At 45.9% G+C, this 24,111-nt stretch overlaps 1 protein-coding gene across 3 annotated transcripts in view; it reads left to right on the forward strand.

Moving 5' to 3' along the window:
• Positions 1 to 24,111, forward strand: part of ACMSD (aminocarboxymuconate semialdehyde decarboxylase) — a 110,608-nt gene that overhangs the window by 18,316 nt on the left and 68,181 nt on the right. Inside the window, exon 1 of one of the 3 annotated variants that reach the window (XM_066577329.1) lies at positions 22,380 to 22,530. The exons of the other annotated variants lie outside the window; for them this stretch is intronic. The gene's annotated coding sequence lies outside the window, so the exon portion shown is untranslated. Of the gene's footprint in view, positions 1 to 22,379; positions 22,531 to 24,111 lie in introns of those variants that run through there. 3 annotated transcript variants of the gene reach the window in all.

The raw sequence follows: 24,111 nt of genomic DNA on the forward strand, positions 1-24,111 counted from the left end.
GCACCTGCCACTACCATCCCAGGCATCCTCTCCTCCCCTCCTGTGACTCTGGATCCACTACCATCCTCAGTGCTCCTACCAGCATTCCTACTACCACCCTCCTCCTCTGCAACCACAGTAGATATGCTACACCCACCCTTATGTAGCCCCTTCCCCTGGACCTCCTTCACACTTTCACGTCCCACCACCTGCATCCCTGTTGACACTAGTACCCCTGAAACAGGAGAAGCCTTCTTCACTCCAACTGCTATTTGACCTCCATGACCTGATGTCACCGATTTTGCCACTGTAATGTCACTAGGCTCCGCCCCCTTCCTAGATGCCGGCACCGCCGCCGATGCCCTGGTGTCCCGTGCTGCCGGAGTAGCTGCGATCCCGTACCCAGACTCTGACACCGCCGCTGATGTCTGCCTGCTCTGGGCATCAGGATTCACCTCTGACAAGGTGATAGCCTGCACCCCCTCCCCGGATGCCTGCGTGCTCCGGAGGGCGGGGTCTATCTCGGAAGACGGCACACCACCCGTGAGCGTGCAGTCCATGGGAGTCTCAACACCCACCGCAGGTGCCTGACTAAAAACAGATGGCATACCTTTCCCTCCCTGCTCAGCATCCAACACCATTACTGGTACCGGGGTCGGCTGAGCAGGGGGGTCTTTCCCATCCTCCCCCTGGGTGCCGCTGGGAAAGATTCTCTCCCTCTGATCCATTCCACCACAGATGCCGAGTCTGTTTGACCAGAGGGGCTAGGAAATGGTACAAAACGTGTGCATACGACCTGTAATTGCTGCTTCTTCTTGTTCTTCTTCTGCTTGCCTTTTCCTGATCTTTCTTTGCACTCCTCAGGTAGGTCGTCCCCAAAAGAAAGATTAGACATATTAGTAGGGGATTCCATTCTTTTAATTTCTGCCATTAAATAACCACCTTCTCCCTCCCTTTCCTCCTCATCTGAGGAGTAAGAAGCACTCAGCCTTGGGCTGGGCTGCCTTGGGGGGATGGGCTGGGAAATCTCCACAGGTGATAGAGACGCCCTGCAGGACATCACACCTGGAGACACCATTACACCTGCCTCATCCTCCTCACTGTCAGACACGGAGGTCACTGCTAACTCCTTCCCAGAGAGGTTCCTCATGCTGTCGAACCTCTCTTGGTTGCTCAGTCTTTCTTTAAATCCACCAGCATTCTGTAAAATGTATTCTTTTCTAGTGGAATGAAGCTTAATGGCCTCTCTCACCTTCCCCATCTCTTCTGATATTGTAACACGGTCCTTTCTCCTTGTAGCAGTCTCTGCCCGAGCCTTCAAAGATTTCAGCTCCATCTGCAGCTTTTTAAGTTTCTGACCGCATGCCTCAAATTCATTAGTACATAGATGAATTCTAGCACTATACTTGTTGGTGGTCTCCCCGGGACGGCGCTCACCCCACCCCTTGTACTGGATAAGGGAATCGCCACCATCCCGTCCTTGGGAAGACTCACCTTTCTTTCCAGGATGGCCTGCACTCTCCATGGAGTCTTGCTGCATCAGCCTCTGGGATCTTCTAAGTCTTTCTCCTCCTGAGACCAGTAACACACCGTCATTCCCCGCTGGTCTCACCCGGGGAACAGTGGAGGATGTGCTAGGTTGTACACTCATGGAGGCCCCCTCACCTCTCCAGGGAGAGGGAAAGGGCTCCAGACACGTCTGCTCAGTAGCTCAGCTCTGCTCAGACTGCAAGGCTCCACCTACTCTCCACCTACTCCAGCCCCCTTGTTACAGTCCTGGGTATAATAGATGATGGGAGAGATCTCTGTACTGACCCCTGATATATTATACATACTTATTAGAGCGCCACCTTGTTACAGTTCTGGGTAAAATAGATGATGAAAAGATTTCTGTACTGACCCCTTATATATTATACATAGTTTTTAGAGCGCCCCCTTGTTACAGTTCTGGGTAAAATAGATGATGAAAAGATTTCTGTACTGACCCCTTATATATTATACATAGTTATTAGAGCGCCTCCTTGTTACAGTCCTTGGTATAATAGATGATGGGAGAGATCTCTGTACTGACCTCTGATATATCTATACATAGTTATTAGAGCACCCACTTGTTACAGTCCTGGGTATAATAGATGATGGGAGAGATCTCTGTACTGACCCCTGATATATCTATACATAATTGTTTGAGCGCCCCATTGTTACAGTCCTGGGTAAAGTAGATGATGGGAGACATCTCTGTACTGACCCCTGATGTATTATGCATAGTTATTAGAGCACCCCCTTGCTACAGTTCAGCGTAAAATAGATGATGGGAGAGATCTCTGTACTGACCACTGATATATCTAAACATAATCATTAGAGCGCCACCTTTTTACAGTCCTCGGTATAATAAATGATAGGGGAGATCTCTGTACTGACCTCTGATATATCTATACATAATTATTAGAGTTCCCCCTTGTTACAGTCCTGGGTATAATAGATTCTAGAAGAGATCTCTGTACTGACCCCTGATATACCTATACATAGTTATTAGAGTACCCTATTGTTACACTCCTGGTATAATAGATGATGGGAGAAATCTCTGTACTGACCCCTATTATATTATACATAGGTATTTAAGCTCCCCCTTGTTACAGTCCTGGTTATAACAGATGATGGGAGAGATCCCTGTACTGTCCCCTGATATATTATACATAGTTATTAGAGCGCCCCCTTGTAACAGTCCTTGGTATAATAGATGACGGGAGAGATCTCTCTGCACTGAACCCTGATATATTATACATTTTTATTAGAGAGCCCCCTTGTAACAGTCGTGAGTATAATAGATGAGGGGAGAGATCTCTGTACTGACCCCTTATATATTATGCATAGTTATTAGAGCACCCCCTTGTTACAGTCCTGGGTATAATAGAATCTAGTAGAGATCTCTGTACTGACCCCTGATGTATTATGCATAGTTATTAGAGCACCCCCTTGCTAGAGTTCAGCGTAAAATAGATGACGGAGAGATGTCTGTACTGACCACTGATATATCTATACATAATTATTAGAGCGCCCCCTTTTTACAGTCTTCGGTATAATAAATGATAGGGGAGATCTCTGTACTGACTCCTTATATATTTTACATAGTTATTAGAGCGCCCCCTTGTTACAGTCCTAGATATAATAAATGAGGGGAGAGTTATTTCTACTGACCACTGAAATATCTATACATAGTTATCAGACCACCCCCTTGTTACAGTCCAAGGAATAACAGATGATGGAGAGATCTCTGTACTGACCCCTGATATATCTATTATATCAGGGGTACATAATTTTTAGAGCATCCCCTTGTTACAGTCCTGGGTATAATAGATGATGGGAGAGATCTTTGTACTGACCCTGGTATATCTATACATAGTTATCAGAGCGCCCCCTTTTTACAGTCTTGGGTATAATAGATGAGGGGAGAGATCTCTGTACTGACCCCTTATATATTATACTTAGTTATTAGAGTACCCCCTTGTTACAGTCCTGGGTAAAATAGATGATGACGAGATCTCTGTACTGACACCTGATATATTATACATAGTTATTAGAGCGCCCCCTTGTTACAGTCCTGGGTATAATAGATGATGGGAGATATCTCTGTACTGATCACTGATATATTATACGTAGTTATTAAAGCGCCCCCTCATTACAGTTCTTTGTATTATAGATGGTGGGAGAGATCTCTGTACTGACCACTGATATATTATACTTAGTTATTAGAGCGCCCCCTTGTTACAGTCCTGTGTATAATAGATGATGGGAGAGATCTCTGTACCGACCCCTGATATATCTATACATAGTTATTAGAGCGCCCCCTTGTTACTGTCCTTTGTATAATAGATGATGGGAGAGATCTCTGTACCGACCCCTGATATAGATATATATAGTCATTAGAGCGCCCCCTTGTTACGGTCCTGGGTATAAAAGATGATGGGAGAGATCTCTGTAGGGAGAGATCCCTGATAATTCTATACATAGTTACTAGAGCACCCCCGTGTAACAGTCCTGGGTATAATAAGTAAGGGGAGAGATCTCTGTACTGACCCCTGATATATCATACATAGTTATTAGAGCTCCCCCTTGTTACAGTCCTCGGTATAATAAATGATGGGAGAGATCTCTGTACTGACCCCTTATAAAATTTACATAGCTATTAGAGCGCCCCTTTGTTAAAGTCCTTGGTATAATACATGATATATCTATATATAGGTATTAGAGCGCCCCTTGGTACAATCCTGAGTATTATAGATGAAGGGAGAGATCTCTGTACTGACTCCTGATATATCTATACGTAGTTACTAGAGTGCTCCCTTGTAACAGTCCTTGGTATAATAGATGATGGGAGAGATCTCTCTACTGACCACTGATATATTATACATAGTTATCAGAGCGCCCCCTTGTTACAGTCCTGGGTATAATAGATGGAGAGATCTCTGTACTGACCACTGATATATTATACATAGTTACTAGAGCAACCCCTTGTTACAGTCCTGGGTATAATACATGGTGGGAGAGATTTCTGTACTGACCCCTGACACATCTCTACATAGTTATTAGAGCGCCCCCTTGTTACTGTCCTGGGTATAATAAATGATAGGAGAGATCTTTGCACTGACCCCTTATATACTCTACATAGCTTTTAAAGCACCTCCTTGTTACAGTCCTGAGTATAAGAGATGATGGGAGAGATCTCTGTACTGACCACTGATATATCTATACATAGTTATTAGAGCGCCCCCTTGTTACAGTCCTCGGTATTATAGATGGTGGGAGAGATCTCTGTAATGATCACTGATATATTATACTTAGTTATTAGAGCGCCCCCTCGTTACAGTCCTGGGTAAAATAGATGATGAAGAGATCTCTGTACTGACACCTGATATATTATACATAGTTATTAGAGCGCCCCCTTGTTACAGTCCTGGGTATAATAGATGATGGGAGATATCTCTGTACTGATCACTGATATATTATACATAGTTATTAAAGCGCCCCCTCATTACAGTCCTTTGTATTATAGATGGTGGGAGAGATCTCTGTACTGACCACTGATATATTATACATAGTTATTAGAGCACCCCTTTGTTACAGTCCTTGATATTATAGATGGTGGTAGAGATCTCTGTACTGGCCACTGATATATTATACATAGTTATTAGAGTGCCCCCTTGTTACAGTCCTGGGTAAAATAGATAATGAAGAGATCTCTGTACTGACTCCTGATATATTATACATAGTTATTAGAGCGCCCTCTTGTAACAGTCCTGGGTATAATAGATGATGGGAGAGATCTCTGTACTAACCCTTAATATATTATACATAGTTATTAGAGCGCCCCCTTGTTACAGTCCTTGGTATAATAGATGATAGGGGAGATCTCTGTACTGACCCCTGATATTTCTATACATAGTTATTAGAGCACCCTCTTATTACAATCCTGGGTATTAAAAAATGGTGGGAGAGATCTCTGTACTGACCCCTGATAATTCTATACATAGTTACTAGAGCACCCCCATGTAACAGTCCTGGGTGTAATAAGTAAGGGGAGAGATCTCTGTACTGACCCCTGATATATCATACATAGTTATTAGAGTGCCCCCTTGTTACAGCACTGGGTATAATAGATGATGGGAGAGATCTCTGTACTGACCCCTGATATATCTATATATACTTATTAGGGCACCCCCTTGTTTCAGTCCTGAGTATAATAGATGATGGGAGAGATCTCTGTACTGCCCCTTGATATATCTGTGCATAGTTATTGGAGCGCCCTCTTGTTACAGTCCTGGGTATAATAGATGATGGGAGAGATCTCTGTACTGACCTCTGATATACCTATACATACTTATTGGAACACCCCTTTGTTTCAGTCCTGAGTATAATAGACGATGGGAGAGATCTCTGTACTGTCCCTTGATATATCTGTGCATAGTTATTAGAGCGCCGTGTTATTACAGTCCTGGGTATAATATATGGAGAGATCTCTGACCACTGATATATTATACGTAGTTACTAGAGCACCCCCTTGTTACAATCCTTGGTATAATACATGGTGGGAGAGATTTCTGTACTGACTCCTGATACATCTCTACATAGTTTTTAGAGCACCTACTTGTTACAGTCCTGGGTATAATACATGATGGGAGAGATCTCTGTACTGACCGCTGATATATCTCTACGTAGTTATTAGAGCGCCCCCTCGTTACAATCCTTGGTATTATAGATGGTGGGAGAGATCTCTGTACTGACCACTGATATATTATACATAGTTATTAGAGTGTCCCCTCGTTACAATCCTTGGTATTATAGATGATGGGAGAGATCTCTGTACTGACCCCTGATATATTATACATAGTTATTAGAGAGCACCCATGTTACAGTCCTGAGTATAATAGATGATGGGAGAGATCTCTGTACTGACCCCTGATATATCATACATAGTCATTAGAGCGCCCCCTTGTTACAGCACTGGGTATAATAGATGATGGGAGAGATCTCTGTAACTCTATTTTATTAGAAAAATGAAAAACATAACAAAACAAGCCTTTTGGACTAAGCCAAGAAAACAACAGAAATGTCCAAGACAACATAAACAGGTTTGCTTCAAACTGTATCCATGGGACCTCCAGTATGCGCCCACTTCAGACTTCCTTGTAAGCCAGATGTTTTCTGGTTAGGGACCTTTTTTTCGGACTCCAGGTGTTCCTCAGGTATTTACCGTCCGTCCGGAAACAGAATAGAAAAGGATACAATTACTAACGAGGTCATACCCCACCAAGACCGATGCTGCACAAAGATGTGTTACAGAAATTGTAGCAGAAGCCACAGCAGGAGCTGCACCGACCCATCTCTCTGACAATGTGAATATATACATCATTATTCATTTGTGATTATTATACTCTCCATAATACAGTTTACCATACGCAATATATATACACACACGCATTTTATTTATTTTTTTTTTATTTATTTAATTTTTTTTTTTTATCATTTATTTATTTTATTTTTTTATTTTTTTTTAACCCCCTCTTCTTTTTTCCCCCATGTGGCCTAAATATAAACCTAATAACAAAACCAGATCTCAAATAGAAAACATAACCCAAATACCCGCCTACAGAAATAATGGACAGAAATATAACCTTTTTTTTTTTTTTTTTTTTTTTTATATTATACTTTCTTCTTCTTAGTTTATACTAATACGACACCTTATACCCTACATACCACACACCTTATACCCTACATACCACACACCTTATACCCTACACACCACACACCTTATACCCTACACACCACACACCTTATACCCTACACACCACACACCTTATAATATTAAGAAGCTCAAGTTCAGTGCTTACAATCCCTCTTTTCTTCCTCTATTTACTAAAACAAAAAGCTATCAAGTGAAAAGAATAAAATTAGCCCATCACCTGGAAAGAAGACCCCGGGCTAGGGCACTCCAAAAGAAAGACCCCTCCATAGGCGAGAGGCCCTGAGTGCACCCAACCTGTTGAACTCCAAAGAACGCACATTCACCAGGTCACCGAGGATGTCCCTACACACCACATCCACAGGGAGGATTTTTTGACGCGTCGAAACTAAACACCGCGCGTGCCACGTGTAGTACCTAACCACTAGACTAACTAGATATAATGTGCACCTGTCCCGTCCACCCAGATCTCTGAATGCCCCATAGGCCCACTCAGGATAGGAGAGGACAGCCAGCCTAGGCCAACCGATGGAAGCCCCTACCCTTCTATAGACCTCTGTATTAAAGGGACACTGAAGTAAGAAATGCTCCATAGTTTCCACTACAGAGCCACACTCCTCCCGGGGACAGTCCCTCTCCTCCACCTTTCTGTACTTCAAGTTATCCCTCACATACAACTTACCATGGAAGGAGCGCCAGGCCAAATCCCAAAACTTCAATGGGACCCTTACTGAATTTAACAAAACTAACCCTACCTCTAGGTCCTGACCTGGGCAGTCCCTGAGGGCCAGTGGATTTTGGAAGCGGGTGACCAGAACCCTATTATCAAGGAACCTCCTTGACAGAGTCCTAATCTCCTCAGCTCCCAAACCCCAGCGACGGATGACCTTCAGAACCGGCGCAACGTAAGCCGGGAGATGTCCATGGGTTGAACGAAAATCTTTCACACGCCCTCCTGTCTCCCATTCCTGGAAGAAAGGCTGAAACCATGCCTTAGAGGAGACTACCCACAAAGGAGCCCTTCCTGTATTCCAGAAGTTTGCTATATTGGTTTTAAGAAAGGTATTCACTAGGAATACCACAGGGTTGACCATACACAACCCCCCTAGTCTCCTTGTGCGGTATGTGACTTCCCGCTTTACTAGGTTTAGTCGGTTCCCCCACAACAGCTGGAAGAACAGACTATAGACCCGTGTCCAGAGAGGCTCCGGCAAGATACATACACTGCCCAAATAGATTAACAACGGGAGCAGGAAAGTCTTGATAAGGCTTACCCTTTCTCTCAGGGACAAAGACCATCCCTTCCACTGGTCAACCTTCTGACTGGCATCTTTCAGTTTACCGTCCCAATTTCTCCCTGGGTAATCACCCTGGCCAAATTGGATGCCTAAAACTTTTGCAAATTCTTGAGGCTCCGGGAGAGTGTCCGGGAGACTGAAATCAGGATCTCCTACCCCCAGCCAGAGACTTTCACACTTGTCCCAATTGACTCGGGATCCGGAAGCCTCCGAATACCTAACCACCTCTGACATCACCCATCCAGCCTCCTCCTTGGACGAGACAAAGACAGTGACATCGTCAGCGTAGGCCACCGCCTTAAGTGCAGACTCCGGCCCCTCCAGGCTCATCCCGACCCCCGCCAATGGTCCGCCACTCAACCGCCTTAAAAAGGGGTCAATTGCGAACACATATAGCAATGGGCTCAAAGGACAACCCTGGCGGACACCGGTCCCCACCCCAAAGGGGCGCCCGACCCAACCGTTCACCAGCGGGAAACTCTCAGCCCCTGCATACAAAACTTTAAGCCAATCAATAAACCCTATTGGTAAACCGTATCTCAGAAGGACTGACCAGAGGTACTCATGGTCAACCCTATCAAAGGCCTTTGCCTGATCCAAGGACAGCAAGAACCCTTTCCAATTACCGGCCCTACCCTGTTCCACAGCCTCCTGGACACCCAGTACAGCACTGAAAGTACTTCGGCCAGGAACAGAGCAGTGCTGGTCCCCCGAAAGTAGTTTGGGTGCAAAATGCACCAACCTGTTAAAAATGATCTTTGCAAGAACCTTCCGGTCCGTATTGAGAAGTGCTATGGGACGCCAATTCTCAATCCGGGATGGATCTTTACCCTTTGACAAAATGATCAGGGCCGACCTCCTCATTGACTCTGGCAGAATGCCCGAGGATAGACATTCATTAAATATCTCGGTCAACAGGGGAGCCAACAGCTCCTTAAAGGTCTTATAAAATTCGGATGTTAAGCCATCCGGACCTGGCGTTTTCTTGAGCGCAAGCCCATCAAAGGCCAGTCTCACTTCCTCTTCCCTGATCGGTTCCGTCAAAACGTCAAGCGCCGACGCCACCCCCTGCTCAGGGATGGTATCAGCCAGGAAAGCCGACATCTTGACTCGATCTAGATCTTTCCTTGCCAAAAGGTGTGAGTAGAAAGATCTGACGACCTCCAAGATCCCTGAACTGGACCTTTTCAGAGATCCTGTACTATCAACCAGACCCGTTACCAACCTACTATTCACTGACAACTTACAGTTTCTGTAGGGGTCGGGCGAGCGGAATTTCCCGAAATCCCTCTCAAAAACTAAAGATGTGTGCCTATCATACTGACATCCCTTCAGCAAGGCTTTCACCCTGGAGGCCTCCTCACGGCTGCCCCCAGTCGAGACAATTTGCTCGAGTTTCCTCCTCAAAGCTTGATATAAACGGTACTGGGTCAAACTTCTGAGGTTTGAGAGCTCACGGAAATATTTTGCAACCCGTTTCTTGAAGATCTCCCACCACTCTGACTTACTGTTACAAAGGCCCATCAGTGGAAGCTGGCTCTGCAGAAAATCCTCAAAGGACTGTCTTATTTCCTCCTCCTCCAGGAGTGCCGAATTTAACTTCCATAAACCTCTTCCCATCCGAGGGGTTTCTGAAACATTCAGAGAAAACATAATTAAACAGTGATCGGAGAATTCCACCTCCACCACCAGAATTGGTGAGGAGACAGCCTCCTCCTTTAAATAAAAAACCTATCTATTCTAGATCTACAACTACCTCGATAAAAAGTGAACCCCGTGTCGCCTGTGGTGTGCCGAACGTGGACATCCACCAGGCGAGCCTCACTCACTATATTATTCAAAGCGACGCTGTCGTAAGCCAACTTGTCTCTGGCACCTCCCCTATCACAGAGCCTCGAGACATTATTGAAGTCTCCGCCAAAGATCACCAGTCGACTTGTAAAAAGAAAGGGCTTGATCCTTATGAAGAGGTCCTTCCTCTCGTTCTTGCTCTGAGGACCATAAATATTTATGAGCCGAAGCTCTTGACCTCTCATAAGGACGTCCAAGACCAAGCACCTACCCATTTCCACCTCGATTACCCGTCTGCATTCAACCGCTGCGGTTTTAAAAAGAACCGCCACCCCGCTATATGGTTCGGCCGCAAGAGACCAATAGGAGGGCCCATGAGTCCACTCCCTCTTTGCTTTATGGATACTGGCCAGGTCTGTTAGCCTGGTCTCTTGCAAAAACAAAATATCAGCTTCATTCCGGCTGAAAAAATCAAAGGCCATAAAGCGAGCCATATCAGACTTAATGGTAGCGACATTAATGGTCGCCAACGTCAACGGGGTGAGTGCCGCCATCAAGGGTGATCGAGTTGGACAGCTCTCTTCTTTACATTACCCGATTCCCCACCAGAATCCCTACCACCCCTTTTTAAACACTCCGACATATCCATTTCTACAATATTTATATTTTTTACATGATTGTTTATTTCTTTTTGCGAACCCCCCTCCAGATTCGGAGAGGAGCCCTCACCTTTGTCCCGTGGCACTGAGTCTCCCCTAACCCCCGGAGGAACTTGTGGCCCCCCAGGGGGGAGGGGAGCGACGTCCCCCACCGGCACTACTCTATTCCTTGGCTCCCCCACCTCCTCCTCCTCTAATGAGGAGGATTCAGGGTCGCCTCCTTCCAGAGTCTGAAAGCGGTTTGTTAAGATGACCAGAGGGGAGCCGGTTTGGCCCTCCTTTAGCATCTGACCTGGAGGGGGAGAAGATTTCTTTTTCCCCTTCTTTTTATTCTGTTTACCCTTCTTACGTTTTTCCTTTTGCCATTTCCTACTCTCCTCATCCAAACTGTCTTCTGGATGGGAACTTGATAGGGAACTGGACCTTTCGTCCTCCTCTCTTGCCAGTCTCCTGACCTCTTCCTCCAAATCGCTGCCCCTTATGTCCTCAGAGGTGGTCACTGGCCCTTGGGAAACAGGGACCAGGGTCATCCTACTAGATTCCCCCCCTTCCCCTGCCTCCTTTCGGGACATCTGCTGTCTGGTCTTACTCACTCTTCCACCTTTTTCCATCACCGGACCTCCAGACCCCCTACTTCCGCCCTCCCCCTCTCCAGCTGAGGCCCCGCTGCCCCGGGGTACCCCAGTCGGATCAGGAGCAACATCAGCACGGGCACGCTGAGGACAGCGACTGAAGGGGTGTCCTAGGACACCACACAGGTTGCAGCGAATGTCTGTACACGAGGCGGCATGGTGACCCTCTCCCCCACACAATGTACACATCACTTTGGTACATGCCGCACTGAAATGTGTGGGGTCACCGCACTTGTGACAGACCTTCGGCTGCCCCTGGTAAAAGGCCAGGATCCTATCTCTTCCCAAGAAAGCAGAGGAGGGAATGTGGGTAGCAGAGTTTCCGGACCGCCTCAATTTCACCAGGAAAGTCCAGGCTCCAGACCAGATGCCGTACTCGTCACGGTTCTTTGTGGGGTTACCCTGCACCTCCCCGTAACGAGATATCCAGGTCATGATGTCAATGAACGACAGTGACTCATTACGGGTTAAAACGGTCACTGACTTCACCGTGTCCTGGCGGGAAACGGGAATCACCTCGAAATCCCGCCAGTCGGGCCTAGTCTGAACCAGCTCATAATTCGACCAGAAAAGTTCAAGACCTTCTGACCGAACAAAGCTGATATCAAACTCTGAGGTGCCAAAAGGATGGATCAGGGCAAAGATGTCATATGCCCTGAAGCCCATATTCAGCAGGAGCTCAACCACCTTCCCCCGTTTTGGGCATGTATCTCTGCTACCTATGTGCCGAAGACGGACTACATTCCTTCTGGCCCCCGATGGCCCGCTTGTTGGGAGCGACCAATTCCCTCTATTCTCTCGGAAGGCCCCAAGTCCATGCCACTGGATACAGAACTCAAGGTTAACCTGCTCACCCTCTATATTGGCCGTCTTTTCTCCCCGCCTCAGGGCCTCCAAGAGACGCCGCTGTAAATTTCCCTGTCCAGCCCCACGGGAAAAAGGCCTCTCTGCCCCCCCGGTAACCGCTCCAGCATAACTTTTGGGGCCAGGCACCACCGGGAGGGGAGATGGGTCAGACACAGCCCCCACCGCACCCCCTACTACGGCAACATCAGCCCTGGCCTGTTCCTGGGCACCAGTCCTATTATCTGTAGCACCAGATGGGTGGGCAATCATCCCCAAAGCATCCCTTTCTGGACAAACCGCCCTCCCATCCCTAGACTCTGGCTGTTGTACTATCCCAGACATCCTCTCCTCCCCTCCTGTGACTCTGGATCCACTACCATCCTCAGTGCTCCTACCAGCATTCCTACTACCACCCTCCTCCTCTGCAATCACAGTAGATATGCTACACCCACCCTCATGTAGCCCCTTCCCCTGGACCTCCTTCACACTTTCACGTCCCACCACCTGCATCCCTGTTGACACTAGTACCCCTGAAACAGGAGAAGCCTTCTTCACTCCAACTGCCATTTGACCTCCATGACCTGATGTCACCGATTTTGCCACTGTAACGTCACTAGGCTCCGCCCCCTTCCTAGATGCCGGCACCGCCGCCGATGCCCTGGTGTCCCGTGCTGCCGGAGCAGCTGCAATATCGCGCCCAGACTCTGACACCGCCGCTGATGTCTGCCTGCTCCGGGCATCAGGATTCACCTCTGACAAGGTGATAGCCTGCACCCCCTCCCCGGATGCCTGCGTGCTCCGGAGGGCGGGGTCTATCTCGGAAGATGGCACGCCACCCGCGAGCGTGCAGTCCATGGGAGTCTCAACACCCACCGCAGGTGCCTGACTAAAAACGGATGCCATACCTTTCCCTCCCTGCTCAGCATCCAACACCATTACTGGTACTGGGGTCGGCTGAGCAGGGGGGTCTTTCTCATCCTCCCCCTGGGTGCCGCTGGGAAAGATTCTCTCCCTCTGATCCATTCCCGGGACCACCACAGATGCCGAGTCTGTTTGACCAGAGGGGCTAGGAAAAGGTACAAAACGTGTGCATACGACCTGTAATTGCTTCTTCTTCTTGTTTTTCTTCTGCTTGCCTTTTCCTGATCTTTCTTTGCCCTCCTCAGGTAGGTCGTCCCCAAAAGAAAGATTAGACAGATTAGTAGGGGATTCCATTCTTTTAATTTCTGCCATTAAATAACCACCTTCTCCCTCCCTTTCCTCCTCATCTGAGGAGTAAGAAGCACTCAGCCTTGGGCTAGGCTGCCATGGGGGGATGGGCTGGGAAATCTCCACAGGTGATAGATCTGGGGACGCCCTGCAGGACATCACACCTGGAGACGCCATTACACCTGCCTCATCCTCCTCACTGTCAGACACAGAGGTTACTGCTAACTCCTTCCCAGAGAGGTTCCTCATGCTGTCCAATCTCTCTTGGTTGCTCAGTCTTTCTTTAAATCCACCAGCATTCTGTAAAATGTATTCTTTTCTTGTGAGATGAAGCTTAATGGCCTCTCTCACCTTCCCCATCTCTTCTGATATAGTGTCACGGTCCTTTCTCCTTGTAGCAGTCTCTGCCCGAGCCTTCACAGATTTCAGCTCCATCTGCAGCTTTTTAAGCTTCTGACCGCACGCCTCAAATTCATTAGTACATAGATGAATTCTAGCACTATACTTGTTGGTGGTCTCCCCGGGAAGGCGCTCACCCCACCCCTTGTACTGGATAAGGGAACTGCCACCATCCCGTCCTTGGGAAGACTCACCTTTCTTTCCAGGATGGCCTGCACTCTCCATGGAGTCTTGCTGCATCAGCCTCTGGGATCTTCTTAATCGCTCTCCTCCTGAGACCAGTAACACAACATCATTCCCCGCTGGTCTCACCCGGGGAACGGTGGAGGATGTGCTAGGTTGCACACTCATGGAGGCCCCCTCACCTCTCCAGGGAGAGGGAAAGGGCTCCAGACACGTCTGCTCAGTAGCTCAGCTCTGCTCAGACTGCAAGGCTCCACCTACTCTCCACCTACTCCAGCCCCCTTGTTGCAGTCCTGGGTATAATACATGATGGGAGAGATCTCTGTACTGACCGCTGATATATCTCTACGTAGTTATTAGAGCGCCCCCTCGTTACAATCCTTGGTATTATAGATGGTGGGAGAGATCTCTGTACTGACCACTGATATATTATACATAGTTATTAGAGTGTCCCCTCGTTACAATCCTTGGTATTATAGATGATGGGAGAGATCTCTGTACTGACCACTGATATATTATACATAGTTATTAGAGTGTCCCCTCGTTACAATCCTTGGTATTATAGATGGTGGGAGAGATCTCTGTACTGACCACTGATATATTATACATAGTTATTAGAGCGCCCCCTTGTTACAGTCCTGGGTATAATAGATGATGGGAGAGATCTATGTACTAACCCCTGATATAGTTATGTATAGTCATTAGAGTGCCCCCTTGTTACAGTCCTTGGTATAATAGATGATAGGGGAGATCTCTGTACTGACCCCTGATATTTCTATACATAGTTATTAGAGCACCCTCTTATTACAATCCTGGGTATTAAAAAATGGTGGGAGAGATCTCTGTACTGACCCCTGATAATTCTATACATAGTTACTAGAGCACCCCCATGTAACAGTCCTGGGTGTAATAAGTAAGGGGAGAGATCTCTGTACTGACCCCTGATATATCATACATAGTTATTAGAGTGCCCCCTTGTTACAGCACTGGGTATAATAGATGATGGGAGAGATCTCTGTACTGACCCCTGATATATCTATATATACTTATTAGGGCACCCCCTTGTTTCAGTCCTGAGTATAATAGATGATGGGAGAGATCTCTGTACTGCCCCTTGATATATCTGTGCATAGTTATTAGAGCGCCCTCTTGTTACAGTCCTGGGTATAATACATGATGGGAGAGATCTCTGTACTGACCTCTGATATACCTATACATACTTATTGGAACACCCCTTTGTTTCAGTCCTGAGTATAATAGACGATGGGAGAGATCTCTGTACTGCCCCTTGATATATCTGTGCATAGTTATTAGAGCGCCGTGTTATTACAGTCCTGGGTATAATATATGGAGAGATCTCTGACCACTGATATATTATACGTAGTTACTAGAGCCCCCCCTTGTTACAATCCTTGGTATAATACATGGTGGGAGAGATTTCTGTACTGACTCCTGATACATCTCTACATAGTTTTTAGAGCACCTCCTTGTTACAGTCCTGGGTATAATACATGATGGGAGAGATCTCTGTACTGACCGCTGATATATCTCTACGTAGTTATTAGAGCGCCCCCTCGTTACAATCCTTGGTATTATAGATGGTGGGAGAGATCTCTGTACTGACCACTGATATATTATACATAGTTATTAGAGTGTCCCCTCGTTACAATCCTTAGTATTATAGATGATGGGAGAGATCTCTGTACTGACCCCTGATATATTATACATAGTTATTAGAGCGCCCCCTTGTTACAATCCTTGGTATTATAGATGATGGGAGAGATCTCTGTACTGACCCCTGATATATCATACATAGTCATTAGAGCGCCCCCTTGTTACAGCACTGGGTATAATAGATGATGGGAGAGATCTCTGTACTGACCCCTGATATATCTATACATACTTATTAGAGCACCTCCTTGTTTCAGTCCTGAATTTAATAGATGATGGGGGAGATCTCTGTACTGCCCCTTGATATATCTGTGCATAGTTATTAGAGCGCCCTCTTATTACAGTCCTGGGTATTAAAAAATGGTTGGAGAGATCTCTGTACTGACCCCTGATAATTCTATACATAGTTACTAGAGCACCCCATGTAACAGTCCTGGGTGTAATAAGTAAGGGGAGAGATCTCTGTACTGACCCCTTATATATTATACATAGTTATTACAAAATTTATCTTTTTTGTACACTAATTACCCCCAGTTTTGATAGCCTCTCTGGGTATTGTAGTCCTCACATTCAATTTATTACTTTAGTTGCCCCCTTTGTACCCGTTCTAATATGTCCTTCTTGAGTAACGGTTCCCAAAAGTGTCCACAATATTCCATGTGTGGTCTGACCAGTGACTTGTAAAGAGGAAGAACAATATTCTCGTCATGCGCCCCTAGACCTCTTCTGATGCCCCCCAGGATCCTATCTGCCTTGGCAGCAGCTGCCTGGCACTGGTTGCTCCTGTTAAGCTTACAGTTATAACCCCCAAGTTCTTCTCCATGTCGGGGTCCCCAGTGGTTTCCCATTAGTGTGTAATGGTGACATGTATTAACTGCCGTGTGCAGACCCTTACATGTATCAGTGTTACCCCTCAGCTGACACTTATCTGCCCCCAACTTATCCAGATTCATATGTATCCTCATTCTTTTCTCTTTTGTGTGAATTTATTTATAGTTTTGTATCATCTGCAAATATTGTTATTTTACTGCACAATCCTTTTACCAGGTCATTAATAGATAATTTAAAAAGAAAAGGGCTCAATATTACCACCTGTGCTTCATCACTAGTAACTGTGACCGCACAAATACTGTGCCCTGTGTTCCCCACTAGTAATGGTGACCCCCTCCAATTCTGTCCCTTCTGGTACCTCCCTAGTATCGGTGCCCCCTCGAATATTGCCCCCTGTGTTAACCCACTAGTTACAGTGACCTCTCCAGTACCTAACTAGTAATGGTGACCCCGCAAGCTAAACATTCCCAGATCCTTTAACCGTTCCTCATAGGACATGATTTGCAGACCGCTCACCATCTTGGTAATTCTTCTCCAGTTTCTTAATTACTTTTTTAAAGCGGGGTGCCCAAAACTGGACACAGTATTCTAGAAGAGGTCTGACTAAGGAAGAGTAGAGGGGGATAATAACCTCACGTGATCTAGACTCTATGCTTCTCCTAATACATCCCAGAATTGGGTTTGCCTTTCTGGCTGCTGCATCACATTGTTGACTCATGTTCAGTCTATGATCTATTAGTATACCCAAGTCTTTTTCACATGTGCTGCTGCTTAGCCCAATTCCTCCCATTCTGTATGCGCTTTCTTCATTTTTCTTGCCCAGATGTAGGACTTTGCATTCCTCCTTGTTAAATGCCATTCTGTTAGTCGCTGCCCACTGTTCAAGCTTTTCTAGATCTTTTTGAATCCTCTCTCTCCCTAGTGTTAGCTATCCCTCGTAGCTTTGTGTCGTCTGCAAATTTGATCAGTTTCCCACAATTCCCTCCTCCAGATCATTTATAACAATGTTGACCAACACTGGGCCCAGGACAGAGCCTTGTGATCCCCACTTGATACATTCTTCCACTTGGATGTGCAGCCATTTATGACCACTCTTTGAGTACAATCACTCAGCCAGTTGCGACACCATCTAACAGTTGCCTTGTCAATCCCAGATTTGGTCATTTTTTCAATAAGTATAGTATGAGATACTTTGTCAAATGCTTTACTAAGGTCAAGATATACTATATCCACTACATTTTCTTGATCAACCCAGTCAGTGATTCCTGCATAGGACGAATAAGATTCATCTGGCATGACTTGTTTGTTACAAACCCATGCTGGCTCTGGTTAATTACTCCATTTTTATCCAAGTACTTGCATACATGCTGTTTAGTAATTTGTTCAAAGATCTTTCCTGGTATAGAAGTCAGGCTCACAGGCCTGTAGTTTCCTGGATCCAACTTCTTCCGTTTTTCGAAGATAGGGATAACATTTGCCCTTTTCCAATCTTCTGGGACTTCTCCGGATCTCCATGAGTTTCCAAAGATTCCGGCGAGTGGTTCAGCAATGACCTCTGCTGCTTCCTTTAGTATCCTAGGATGTAATTCCTCTGGACCTTGAGACTTGAATTCAAGTAAGTTAGTTAAGTGTTCCCTCACCATCTCTCTGCTTACAGATAGCCTGGAGTCTTTTATTCCCCCAATTGCACAGGGAAGATCGGCTGATGTTCCATCTACTTTCTGGGAGAAAACAGATACAAAATAGGAATTCAAAAGTTCGGCTTTCTTAATCAATTCAACATTTTCATCTTGTAAACATCCAATAGCATCTTTGACTTTTTTGTTTTTGACCCCCGAAATCCTTTTTTATTACTTTTATGTTACAAGCCTCAATTCATTATTAGCTTTAGCTTTTCTGACACTTGCCCTATAGTTTCTGCAGACCGCATTATATTCTTCTTTAGATATTCCCCCTCTTCCCATTTGATAAACATCCATCCTGGTCCCTTAAAAGCTTCCCATTCTTCCTTCTTTTAGGGATTGCTAACGATTGTGCTTTTAGAATCTCATTTCACAATATTTCCCAACCTTCTTGGACATTTCTGTCCCTAAGCACATCCCGCCATTGGATTCTTCCTCTTTCTGAGTTCATTAAAATCTGCCTTTCTGAAATGCAACCTTGAGGTCTGAGTCTTCTCAGGTCTTCCTCCCCTTGTTATCCAACATCCAAGGATATCATGATCCCTGCCTCCTAAGGTCCTGGCCACCCTTACTTCCTCATCCATTTCCCCCTGTTGGTAAGAATTAGGTCCAAGATAGCAGATCCCCTTGTTTTCTCTTCTGCCTTCTGGAAGATAAAGTTGTCAGTAAGAGTGGAAAAGAATCTGTTGGATCCATTTCTTTTATCTAAGAGATTCAGGTAAATGTCTGGATGGGTAAAATCTTCCATAATCACTATGTCATGCTTTTTGGAGACCTTGGCCATCTGATGTAGAAAGAGTTCCTCCATATCTTCTGCTGGTCCAGGAGGCCTATAGTAAACGGCTACAATGGTGTCCTTTCTGTTGTTCTCTTCTTGTATTCTTACCCAAACAGTTTCTACAGAACTCCCAGCTCTGAAGCTTGAATCTCTGTGGTGATAAATGTTCTCCTAACATACAACACAACACCTCCTCACCTTTTTATTAGGTCTGTTTCTTATAAATAAGTTGTATCCTACAAGCCTTGTATCCAACCATGTGTATCATCCCACCAAGTTTCCGTGATGCCTATGACATCATATTTCTCTTCCTGTGTTAGGAGCTCCAGTTCTCCCTGTTTGTTTCCCATGCTCTGTGAATTTGTGTAGAAACATGTTAGTTTGTGATCGGGGTCTCTTGTTCCTCTACTTGCCTTCTGATTTTTTTTTCTTTGTTCTTTCTTTCCACTTCTAATAGCTAGGGTCTCAAATGTATTAATTAGCTGTATATTTTTGCCTTTCACTTCCCTTCCCATGTTGTTCTAGTGTAAAGCTCTCCTAATGAGTGAAACAAGGCCCCCACCAAATATATGCTTACCTGTATGTAAGGTACAACCTGTCTCTAGCAAGCAGTTCATCATATAGGTAATTCACTCCATGGTCTAGAAATCCAAATCTTTGCTGATGACACTATCGACGTAGCCAGTTGTTCACCTCTAGAATCCTGTTCCATCTCCTTATTCCATGGCCATCCACTGGGGGGGATTGATGAGAAGACCACCTGAGCTCCTAGTTCGTTCACCGTCTTTCCAAGGTCTTCAGAGTCTCCACAGATAGTTGCAAGGTCCTTTTTTGCAGTGTCATTTGTCCCTACATGTATTAGTAGGAATGGGTGGTGTTCTGTAGGACTGAAGAGTCTTGACAGCCTATCAGACACATCTGTGATTTGTGCACCTGGAAGATAGCACACCTCTCGTGAGGCATCAGGTTTACCGACAGCGGCCTCTGTCAATCTCAGTAGGGAATCCCCCACAACCACCACTCTCCTTTTCTTCTTCTCAACAACACTTCTTTATCTCCATTCAAGAGTACTCTGTGGGCTTACTACACAGTTCATCGTGGCTAGGGTCACCTCTTGCCACGCCTCTTTCTCCTCTGCTCTTTGTGGGTAGAGTCATTTCCTGCTGTACCTCTTTCTCCTCTGCTCTTTGTGGGTAGAGTCATTTCTTGCTGTACCTCTTCCTCTTCTCCTCTTTGTGGGTAGAGTAATTTCTTGCTGTACCTCTTTCTCCTCTGTTCTTTGTGGGTAGAGTCATTTCTTGTTGTACCTCTTTCTCCTCTGCTCTTTGTGGCTAGAGTAATTTCTTGCTGTACCTCTTTCTCCTCTGTTCTTTGTGGGTAGAGTCATTTCTTGTTGTACCTTTTTCTCCTCTGCTCTGCTCTTTGTGGGTAGAGTCATTTCTTGCTGCACCTCTTTCTTCTCTGCTCTTTGTGGGTAGAGTCATTTCTTGTTGTACCTCTTTCTCCTCTGCTCTTTGTGGCTAGAGTAATTTCTTGCTGTACCTCTTTCTCCTCTGTTCTTTGTGGGTAGAGTCATTTCTTGTTGTACCTTTTTCTCCTCTGCTCTTTGTGGGTAGAGTCATTTCTTCCTGTACCTCTTTCTCCTCTGCTCTTTGTGGGTACAGTCATTTCTTGCTGTACCTCTTTCTCCTCTTCTCTCTGTGGGTAGAGTCATTTCTTGCTGTACCTCTTTCTCCTTTGCTCTTTGTGGGTAGAGTCATTTATTGCTGCACCTCTTTCTCCTCTGTTCTTTGTGGGTAGAGTCATTTCTTGTTGTACCTCTTTCTCCTCTGCTCTTTGTGGCTAGAGTAATTTCTTGCTGTACCTCTTTCTCCTCTGTTCTTTGTGGGTAGAGTCATTTCTTGCTGGACCTCTTTCTCCTCTCCTCTGCTCTTTGTGGGTAGAGTCATTTCTTGCTGGACCTCTGTCTCCTCTGGTCTTTGTGGGTAGAGTCATTTCTTGCTGTACCTCTTTCTCCTCTGCTCTGCTCTTTGTGGGTAGAGTCATTTCTTGTTGTACCTTTTTCTCCTCTGCTCTGCTCTTTGTGGGTAGAGTCATTTCTTGCTGTACCTCTTTCTCCTTTGCTCTTTGTGGGTAGAGTCATTTCTTGCTGTACCTCTTTCTCCTTTGCTCTTTGTGGGTAGAGTCATTTCTTGCTGCACCTCTTTCTCCTCTGCTCTTTGTGGGTAGAGTCGCCTCTTGCTGTGCCCCTTTCTCCTTTGCTCTTTGTGAGTAGAGTCGCCTCTTGCTGTGCCCCTTTCTCCTCTGCTCTTTGTGGGTAGAGTCACCTCTTGCTATGCCCCTTTCTCCGTTGCTCTTTGTGGGTAGAGTCATTTCTTGCTGTACCTCTTTCTCCGTTGCTCTTTGTGGGTAGAGTTGCCTCTTGCTGTGCCCCTTTCTCCTCTGTTCTTTGTGGGTAGAGTCGCCTCTTGCTGTGCCCCTTTCCCATGTTGCTCTTTGTGGGTAGAGTCATTTCTTGCTGTACCTCTTTCTCCGTTGCTCTTTGTGGGTAGAGTTGCCTCTTGCTGTGCCCCTTTCTCCTCTGCTCTTTGTGGGTAGAGTTGCCTCTTGCTGTGTCCCTTTCTCCGTTGCTCTTTGTGGGTAGAGTCGCCTCTTGCTGTGCCCCTTTCTCCTCTGCTCTTTGTGGGTAGAGTTGCCTCTTGCTGTGCCCCTTTCTCCGTTGTTCTTTTGTGGGTAGAGTTGCCTCTTGCTGTGCCCCTTTCTCCTCTGCTCTTTTGTGGGTAGAGTCGCCTCTTGCTGTGCCCCTTTCTCCTCTGCTCTTTGTGGGTAGAGTTGCCTCTTGCTGTGCCCCTTTCTCCGTTGTTCTTTGTGGGTAGAGTTGCCTCTTGCTGTGCCCCTTTCTCCTCTGCTCTTTTGTGGGTAGAGTTGCCTCTTGCTGTGCCCCTTTCTCTGTTGCTCTTTGTGGGTAGAGTTGCCTCTTGCTGTGCCCCTTTCTCCTCTGCTCTTTTGTGGGTAGAGTCGCCTCTTGCTGTGCCCCTTTCTCCTCTATCTCTCTGCTTGCCCCCATCCCCCCTCAGGCCCTAAAGAATCGTTATTGTTTAACTATGAAAAAACTTTCACTTGTAAACTTTCTAAATGACTCAGCGATTTGCTGCCTCTCCTTCCACTTCTAATACTGCAAACAAGTTACACAATCACCGCAGCAGATCAGCTCACTTTAATGCCTTACAGGGGCCAAGTTATACAATTACACCCAATCCACAGGATCAGGGAAAGGTTTATGATTGTGGAAGTGCAACCACAGGAACCCCACCGATCTCGAAGGTCCCCTAGCGGTAACTTTGTATCTTGGCACAAAACCCCCTTCGAAGCTTATTGCTTCTACGATGAACTTTCTGATATACTTTGGGGGATTTGCTGCTGCAGAACTGCTGGAAATCTTAATTTCTTGTGCCGCGCTGGCCAACACTTGGAAGTGTGTGTGGCTCAGCAGGAGGGGCTTGGCCTAAAGCTTCAGACAGATTAATTACTACTAATGTCAGAAAATGGCGCAATTTTTATTTTTTTTAAATCTAGTCAACTAAGTTATCAAGATAGTTACTAAATAGGTCGAGCGATGTGCAGCGGCTACAGGCGTGCCGCGGAGAAACGCTTGGCTTAATCTGAGTAGAAGAAGTATACGGGCACCCTAACGCATATATACTGTCGTAACTGCTCCGCATCGAACAGAGAACACAATGTGCAGAAATAAGTAGATTTACGCAGAAAACAGCCAAAGAAGTTATAATCAGGACTATTTGTAAAATCACCTCTTTTGTTTTAGATGCATTGGAGCGTGCGCACATGCCTGACAGCGAGCCAGAAGTGACAGAGCTGACACAGCGATTCTAGCCACCGCAGTAATAAGTCATATTACCATCCCCCTCTCGTGGGGACAAATAGTTCGCTGCACCTAGTTAACCAATCAATATCTTGCCCCAGGGGGCGGTCGTTTGCAGCGAGACCTACGCCACCCCTGGCAGTCTTCAAATATTAATGAGGAGGGTGAGGTGACCTTCAGGCGCTGCGGCAGAGTCAGATGGTAATGTGGCAGATCTCAGCGGCGTTACAGAAATGGTGAAGAGTATATTTGATGTTGACACTCCGGCTGCTGCGTCCCATGATGACAGCTAGAAATAGCGGCGAGGGAAGAAAACTACCGCAGAACATAAAGGGCAGAAAGCACGCTCGTCGCTGCGAAGAATAGTTGCGCATGAACTGGGATTTTTTTGGTTTTTTTCAAGCTATTCAAACTCCACCTTAGTGCGCAAAAGATGGGAAAAACAGAGGGGAAGGAGGCCATAAGAAACACGAACAGCCCCTAAAAAAAGAAGCAGTCACATGGCTGCGCCAACAAAAAAAGGGAAAGAATTAAGACTCGCAGCAGACGAGGACAAAACAAACGCAAGTAGCAAACTGAAGAATTGCTGCACTTGAAATGGTAAAACAAAATCAAAATTGCATCAAAATCACAGCAAAAAAAAGGCTTTTGCTTTTTTAAAATATTCTCACCAAAAATAACCCGTTTCAGTTGCGAACGCCCCGCCCACTCTGGGGTCCGCAGTAAATGTTATCCGCTGGAAGTGGGAATACTTTTCTCTAAAAAATCTTACTGATATAATGGAGTAAAACGCGTCTCGTTTTTCAAACCTGCTGATAAGATTGCGGCTGGTTGTCCGTAGCAACCGCTGAAATAACTTTATTGTTCAAAATAAGAGATAGTGTTCCAGATTGCTGTGAAACACGATTAATGGGAGAAGCGCAAAAAGCAATTAAATTGGTTAGCCAAGTCAGTGCTCTATTCAGGAAGTACAGCGCCAGTTAAAGAGGATTAAAAATCGATAAATCACTGGGCCCAGATGGGATACATCCAAGGG

Source organism: Eleutherodactylus coqui, chromosome 8, assembly GCF_035609145.1.
Source record: "Eleutherodactylus coqui strain aEleCoq1 chromosome 8, aEleCoq1.hap1, whole genome shotgun sequence".
NCBI lineage: Eukaryota > Metazoa > Chordata > Amphibia > Anura > Eleutherodactylidae > Eleutherodactylus > Eleutherodactylus coqui.